The following is an 8096-nucleotide window of genomic DNA, read 5'->3' as shown; positions in this document are numbered from 1 at the left end:
TTTTTTTGGTACTGGGGATTGAACTTGGGTTCTTGCTCTTGCAAGGCAGGCCACCGAACCGCTGAGCTAAATCCCCGGCCCTCCTTCATTTTAATTTATAAGAATTTGGCAGGTAAATATTCTTCTGTACCAAGGTTTAGACTGTTTGGGAGCAGGAACAATATTGTCTTCTTTACTCAGGGCCTTTCATTTGATTGGTGAAACGTTCGAAAACTGAGTGAATGCAGGTGGGATATGTATCGCCCCCCGAGAGTACACTGATAATAATTAGCCAGTTCACACCTACCCGCGGATGCAGAGACAGTGTGCTTACGATGTCCTGTACTTTATGATGATGCTTTGAGCATGAAGAATGGTAAAATAGATATGTTGTCTAACCTTTTTTTCAGTACAGTTGAAAATGTAATTCAGTGTGATCGATCGTACTGAAAATGAATAGGAAATGAGATGACCCTTAGATTAACTGAAGAGAATCCTGTATTGTTTTCCATTGGTTCTTTGGACAAGTAGTAATCTTCTAGTGTTTTCTCATATATTTACCAATTTCCAGGGCCTGGATATTCTTCATTATAGAACATCCAAGACCTGAGGCTATTCTTATTATTTCTCATTTAACTGCTTATTAATCTTTTTTTAAGAGGACAAATAAAAAATATGGCTTTGTTTTTGTCCTTAATTAAACTTTCCCATGAAATTGAATTCTTTTTGACCTATTGAGAAAAACTATTTGGTCACTTTGCCTAGCTTTTGATATTGGTTATAAGGCTTCTAATGTTCCAGAACATTATTAAATTGAAAGTACATTTGGTTCAATTTTTCTCCTATTGACTCTCTAGAGTAGAGAGTCCAGTGGAATTGCAGATACAAAGGACTGCTTCCTTTGGTTTCTACAACTGAAATCCATTTATTCTGGAAGATTTCTCCCTTGGTAGGGATAGGGTGGTTTTGGAATCCTTATCAACAGACTTTTGGTCAAATTTAGCCTTTCACCCCTTCTGTGGAAGGGAAATGCAAGCAGCTATGATGACTTCCCAAAGACCTCTAATTAAGAGAGAACTGGGAAGAATACAGTTAGAATACAATTATTCCTATTATGAGTATATTCCTTGCTGTGAACTCACTTGGAGCCAACTCATGCAGTTTTAGAGGTAGCAGAGGCCAACAAAGGAGACAGGGACAAAAGGAGATGGTCAAAGACAGTTGGAAGTACATATTCCTCCTGTAACTTTTATGTTCTCTGAACATGTAGAGATATTGGCAAGGCACAGGGCTGTCTTTCTAGCACATGCAGGCAATCTACTGCACGGTGGAGTGTCACTTCATCTACTCCAGGAACATGTGCTAGGTTCTTACTGAGTGCAGATCACTGTCTTTAACCCTTGAAAATTCTGATTCTTCATTTGTGACCCACCTTCTACGTTGGACAGTTTTTTTTTGTGTGTGATTTCTGCTTTTACTTCATCATTTATAGGTAGGATACAGTAATAGTAATGGCTTGATACCCTCAGAGGAAAATCTAGGCTGATTAATAGATGGCCCATCTTAGTTCAAAAAACCCGTATAAAGACAGCAAGACAGCAAGACAGCATTTATATATTATAGTCAAATCAATGCTAGCCTTATTGTCTGCAGGCTGAGATAGATAGTGCTATGCACATGGCCCATTGTCTTTACCAGCTTAACTCGACCAATTCAGTGAACTTTGTATTTAAGTTGTAGTTTGTATTGTGGAAGCATAATAGGACCCCTAAATTACATTTGCTAAGATTGAGATTGACTTCCCCAGTTTATTTTGATACCAATTATAGATACAAGTTTTTTAGTCTCTAACCTTGTATTTTCATTTAATTGTTACACACAACAATCCTGCTATTAAACTTACCTGTTTTAATGGCTCATTCAGTGCTTCTGTCCTTGTCTCTTCACTGTAAAGTAAATGGCTTTCATTCTTCACTTGATGTAAATTTGATGTATCCAAACTTGGCTGGGGATGGGTTAATTACATAATTACATATTACTGTTCATTTAGATTAGATTTTTATGTCACACTGGGGCAAAATACTTGTTGAAGAATTAGAAAATAGTAAAATACAATCAATACTAACATCATATGAATATTGATCACAACTTTAACATTTTTATATATATAGATATGAGTTTACTATTGGGGCAAATGACTGCTACACATATTCTAACTACGTCTTTTAAAAAATAATAAGTCTTGGAATAAGCTTGTATATGTTTCATTGTCGTTTTTTCATAAAGGGTGACTTAAGAAATTATGGTATGTGAACTTCTGATTGTTTAGATTGCAGTTAAATAAGATTTTACTTCAGTTTCTTTTATTATGATTAGCAAGAGTAATAGTTTCTTACTTTTCAGTTCCATTTATGAGGAACTTGTTTTTCAAATCACCAAATGAAACCTTCATACTAGCCATCTTCTAGGGTCTTTGGGCTTGAATTTCTGGTTTTTGAATTTGGGACATTTTTCAAAGCCTTCTAGGATTTTTCCAAGAGATCTTTAAAAATGGTTTCCTAAGGGCCGGGGATTTGGCTCAGTGGTTCTGCTGCCTGTCTTGAAAACATAAAGGCCTGAGTTCAATCCCCGGTACCAAAACCCAAAAATAAAACAACAACAAAAAAAAGGGCTCCAGAGATTAAAATAGGCAAATTAGTTGTTTCTATGTAAAATATTTTAAAATACATTAAAATACATTTTTATGAGGCAGTGTGTGGGGGTGAGGAGGACAAACAATACCAGAATCACCTAAGTGGGACTTAAAAATGTGTTTTGATAACTTGCTTGCTAATAATTATTCAGGCAGTTTTATGTAGGCTCTTTGGAAATTCTAGAAGCTTTTCCATTTCAGACTTAATACAGTTGGATCATAAATAAATATCAGATACCTTTTGGAGACATTAGAAACTAAACATTATGCAAAGGCCACCTTCTGTTGCGTCAGGGGTTTGAATTGTTTTCATTAAAATATCTGTGATGAAAGAGCTAAGATTAGATGGGTTGTTAGCTCCCCTTTTTTCCTGCTATCGAATGTCAGAGATTTGTATTGTTGGCAGGAACTGAGATTTCATTTTCCTTGGCTGCATTCTGATGCTGGCTCCCCTGAAGTAACTGCTGTTCCAGATTTTTCTGCTCAAGGTAAGTCAGAAAAGGAATCTCAGAAGTGGAGGGTGAGTTTGTGGATGGAGGGTGGAGGAAACCTACATCTTTGTCTGCCTGGATGTGTGGGGCACAGGAAAACCTTTCACAGAGCCTAACCTCCCACTGGTGTGACTATCAAGAAGTGTTTATGGGGAAAACAGGACTGAGGTTTTTCTGTAGCAAAATGCTTTATGCTATGTGTGAGCAGGTGTCTGTGAGCCTACCTTAAATTTATGAACTAATAAACATTCTGTTCCAAGAAATGCTGTCAGGTCTCATAATGCCACAGTTTTGTTCTAAGTTTATCTGGTAAATGGATGATTTTACTTTTAAATAAGAAATTCCAAATCTAAAGGAACAGTCACATGTAATTTAATTTGTGGGGAGGATGCCTTTTTCGTCAATGCAGGTTTCAGAATGGAGTAATTGCATTTTCTCTTAACAAAATAGTGCTCATTATTTTCTCCTCCTTGGAAGGTAAATGTCAACAGAGTGGATTCAAGCAAGTTTTATGAGTGAGACTACAAACAAATGATAATAATAGCAAAATTTTGATAGAAACCAAAATAATTGAACTAGAATATACAAAAACTGAGTTTAAATATACATACATGCAAAGAACTGGGTAGTAGTATAGATATCTGAGGTTACCCTCCCAGGCACTTAGTAACCATAATTCCACTGAATGCAATCAGATACAGTTGAAAACAACTTCATGCTATTAACTTAGGAAACAGGACCTGGTAGCCTGGTGTCCTTCATGAGCCCTCAGTGTGTACTCTGCTAACTTCTTCTAATGTACACTGGTCTTAAGTAAAATGGAGCAGCAAATATTTATTGTGAGTTTTAGATGTCTTTGGGATTTTTCCTTCTCCACCATTGGTAAATAGCATATTTCCCCCCTCCAATCTGTGACCTTTGAGATAACTTCCCTTGTTAAACACACTCTCATTTCTGTGGATGTTTGTGTTCTCTTTCTTTTTTTCCCTGTTTCAAAAGAGACTCCTTTTTTTTTTCTTGCCTCATGTTCAGTTGCTTTTGGCATAAAGTCTCTGATGAATCTTATGTCTGTAGTTTTGAGAAGCACTTAGAAGCGAAAGAATTAGCATTCACAAAGATAAGCTTGCAAGTGCAAACTAAATAGAAACATGTTTTTTCCACTGTGGATGATGTGTAACCATCACTGGTTGTAGCCCATGCTGACATATCTCAAAATGAAATACAGGATGGCTGAGATATAACTATCCTAAAACTTATCATGTGGTTTTATTGATTGCTAAATTGATCTTGGTGGTGTTTGTAGATTTTCAAAGAAATGTATTGAAAGTGGACAAGAATGTGCTTCTCACCCTGCTTTATACAAGCTGCAATTCCTTGGACTCAGCACCCTTTAGAAATCTGGAGGCCACTAGAAGATGTCCAATTGCTTCTGTGCTAAGCTGCACTATAGCCATCATCACACTGTTGTCAGGCCATTGATCTGAGGCAGGGTTTTCATACTTTTAATCTATGCCACTCAAACACAGCATGCAGTGGGGGCCCAGGGGAGTTCAGCTGTGGATCTAAACCTCTTTCTTGCACAGTAGTCATTTCTGTCTAACTGCAAGTAGTTTTCCTGTGCTCTACCTCTGATTTGCGGGCTGAATATTGGCAGGAGGGGATTAGGTGAAAAGATCAGATGAGAAGACATAGTAAGAGTGACCCTGTGACATCAGTGGTGTTGGATCAGGCTGTGAAAGAGTTAGAGGAACTGATTTTCTGTATGAATTTTGTAATTAACACTGTATTATATGAATTGGTCTGTTGGGTTGCTTAGTGTCGTGCATTTTTTCTATTGTTATTTCTATAATTACTGCCAATACTGCCAATGCTATAGATAGCATTGTAATGAATTTTATTTCAAATTAGTATTTCAGTCAACCTCTATTCTCGTGTGCAGGTAGGGTACTTTGAGCTGGTAGTGGGTTGTGCTAGTTTAATATGTGATTATATTAAAGGCCATCTTCTCCACTTTTAACAAACTAGAGAGAAGATTTATCCAGGCTTTGCATATTCTTCTACAACATAAATTTCTTATATTTAGATATGTCTGTGGTTAGATATCATTCATTTATCAAGTCAAATTAAAATGTTTGCTACATACAATTACCATATATTCCTTGGTAGCTAAATCAGGGTGATTTCCTAGGATATACTTGGAGAAGCTGAGCTTGTAGGTTATAAACTATACTTATTAGGTCTGGTTATTTTTGTCAAATTGCTCTCCAGAATTTTTTTTCACTTCAATTTATTCACCTACCAGTGGTGCAGAGGAGGACATATTTTCCCAAATCTTAAATAGCACTTAAAAAAAAAGCACTTTGCCAATCTGGTATCTTAGAAATGCCTTCTAATATGGTTTTATCAGTATTTCTTGAATTACTGGTAAGGCTGGACGTTCGTTTTCTTTTGTAAATTGCCTGTTAATATGCTTTGTTTAATTTTCTTTTAGGATGTTTGTTTTCTAATTTAACTGATGTTTTTGAGGTAATATGAATAGTGTTCTATTTGCTTGTTATTTGTCTATAATATAAATATATTCCCCAGTTTCTTAGCTACCTTTTGAATTTTTCCCTTTGGCATATTTTTATGTGAGAAATTTTTGTGCTTATAGATGAGCCTTTTTATTTTAATTGTGCTGAGAAAGTTTAGCATGAGGGTTATCCTTTTAATAAAAATTTAAGCCAATAATACAGTGTTATTAACTAGGGGCAGTATTCCATAGCAGACTTACTTATTTTGCCTAAATGGAACCCAATACCTGACCAGCAGCAGCTCCCCTGCAGAGGTTGTCTTTCATGTTTTCCTTTCAAGGTTTCTACTTTTGGTGTTAATGCATAAAGGATTTCACCATCCCAAGGTGGCACATACTTTCCATACATTTTATTTCAGTGTTATTGTTGTTTATTACCTGTAAATCTTAATCTAGCTGGAATTTGTTTTGGTGTATAGAGAACAAGAATTTAATTTCATGTTTTCCTAGATATTTATCCACTTGTACTGAAAATGATTTGCTGAATAATCCATCCTTTGCTCTTTAAGATTTTTCTTGAAAAAAATAATAAAAATTCAATATCTAGATTTCTGATCTTAGTTTCCTTACTTTTTTTGGAGGGGGGGTCAGCAGCATATTGTTTTACCTATTATAGTGCATTTAAATATTTAATACCATGAATCACAATAAAAAAGTTGTTGGAGATTTCTTTTATCATCTTCTACTAGATGGTGGTTACATTCTTCCATTAGTTTTACTTGCATTCACAACAGAATTGCCCAAGTTATTGTTCTAACACACAAATTGGATTATATTACTTCCCTGTTTGTTGCATATACTTTCAGCTATTTTTAAAACCTAAAAGTGGGCACTTTGTCCATAGTAGAATTTTGAAACAGGTCTAAGCAGTTTTTCAAATTTAGAATGTATGTGGACACTGTACACACTATTTGGAGGATTTGTTTTCCCTGAGACAAGAGCCCATAGCTATATAGGTCTTAAATGAGCTTTAACCCTGGCGTATGGGAAGGCAGTCAGATACCCAGAAGGTCTCATAAGCAGTGAGCCCTCCATGGTGGATTTTGCTTTCCTACCCACTTTCTCCTTTTCCACTCTTGCATATTCTTCCGCTCCCCACTCAGCCTAAATTGCCTATGGTTTTCTAAAAAGTGTGCTGATTCATGCCTCAGTGCCTTTCTGTCCAAGTGTGCCTTCCCCACTTACCCATCTGGGAAATCACTGCTTTTACTCCATGTGACAATCTAACAGCTGCCTCCTCTCCAAAACCTTGCCTGATCCTTGCAGACAGAGCTGGTCACCCTCTCCTTTATTTTAAACCAATAGTCTATACTTTCCTGTTATCCTGTAACCTTCTTCACCCTTTACTGCACTATCTTTGGTAAGAAGGACTGTATTTTCTTAACCACAGGGCCTGGCACATCATAGGCACACACTGAATGCTTGATTAACAGATGGATGGATCGGAGGACATGGCACTAGTGGAATCCCTGGCAGGAGGTTGTTGGATGGAACACTGCAGAAGAAAAACAGCATGTTGTTAAAGATAAAGGACAAGCTCTTTGTTTAATAGAAATGAGGGGCTAGTGAGTGAGGCCATAAGTCAATTTTGAAGTGATACATTAATAAACTGAACTTGATGTTCTGCTGATCCTTGAATTAAAAAAAAACTTTTTACCAAGTACTTTTGTCTGTTTCCAAGACATATATATATATTTACATTTATACATGTGTGTGTGTATATATATATATATATGTATACACACACACATATATATATAAATGTAAAATAATTTACATTAATGGCATCACCATTTTTCTGGTTATCCAAACTTGAAGTTTTAGAATGAGATGGTTACTGATTCTTTTCTCAAATTTAACATTCTCTGATTTTACTTTTGTCTCTGTTATTCAGACTTTCCTTTACATTCTTAACCCTGTGGTATTCATTTAAACCCTGTACCTTTGGCCTTAAATATTGAGTTGGCTTTCAAAGGTATCTTCCTCTTTTTAGTTGTTCCTCTTGCAGGAGATTTGTTACCTTGCAAACAGTGTGAATCATCAAAGGCCCAATTATACCACATTCTTCCACAAAGCTCTTCAATAAATCCCGATATTGATGACATTAAGGCTTATTTCCTACACAATAATATGTGCTCTAGAGCTAGACTGCCAAGATTTGGATTCTGAACCCTGCACTTTCTAGTTTTATGAACTTGGAAAAGTTATTCAACCTCACTATGTTGTAGTTTCCTCAGTGAAAAAATAGGATAATCCTACTGCCCACTTCATAGGGTAGTAGTGATAATGAAATAATTGCCCTGGCACATAGCTCAATAAAGAATACTTACTATTATCATTGGTTTGCTATGTGTGGGCCTTC

General features: G+C 36.1%; 1 long non-coding RNA gene across 1 annotated transcript in view; it reads left to right on the top strand.

Moving 5' to 3' along the window:
* The window catches only part of LOC104864126, a 9047-nt gene extending 1849 nt beyond the window's left edge, over window positions 1-7198 (top strand). Inside the window, exons 2-3 of the long non-coding RNA XR_780770.1 lie at window positions 3078-3159; window positions 7125-7198. This is a non-coding gene — a long non-coding RNA (uncharacterized LOC104864126). The remainder of the gene's footprint in view (window positions 1-3077; window positions 3160-7124) is intronic.
* Window positions 7199-8096: the final 898 nt, after the last annotated feature.

The sequence above is a fragment of the Fukomys damarensis genome, unplaced genomic scaffold (genome assembly GCF_012274545.1).
Source record: "Fukomys damarensis isolate Sample0158 unplaced genomic scaffold, DMR_v1.0_HiC HiC_scaffold_1, whole genome shotgun sequence".
Classification (NCBI taxonomy): domain Eukaryota; kingdom Metazoa; phylum Chordata; class Mammalia; order Rodentia; family Bathyergidae; genus Fukomys; species Fukomys damarensis.
Note: the sequence above shows the minus strand (reverse complement) of the source record. Positions and strands in the feature narration are given on the sequence as shown.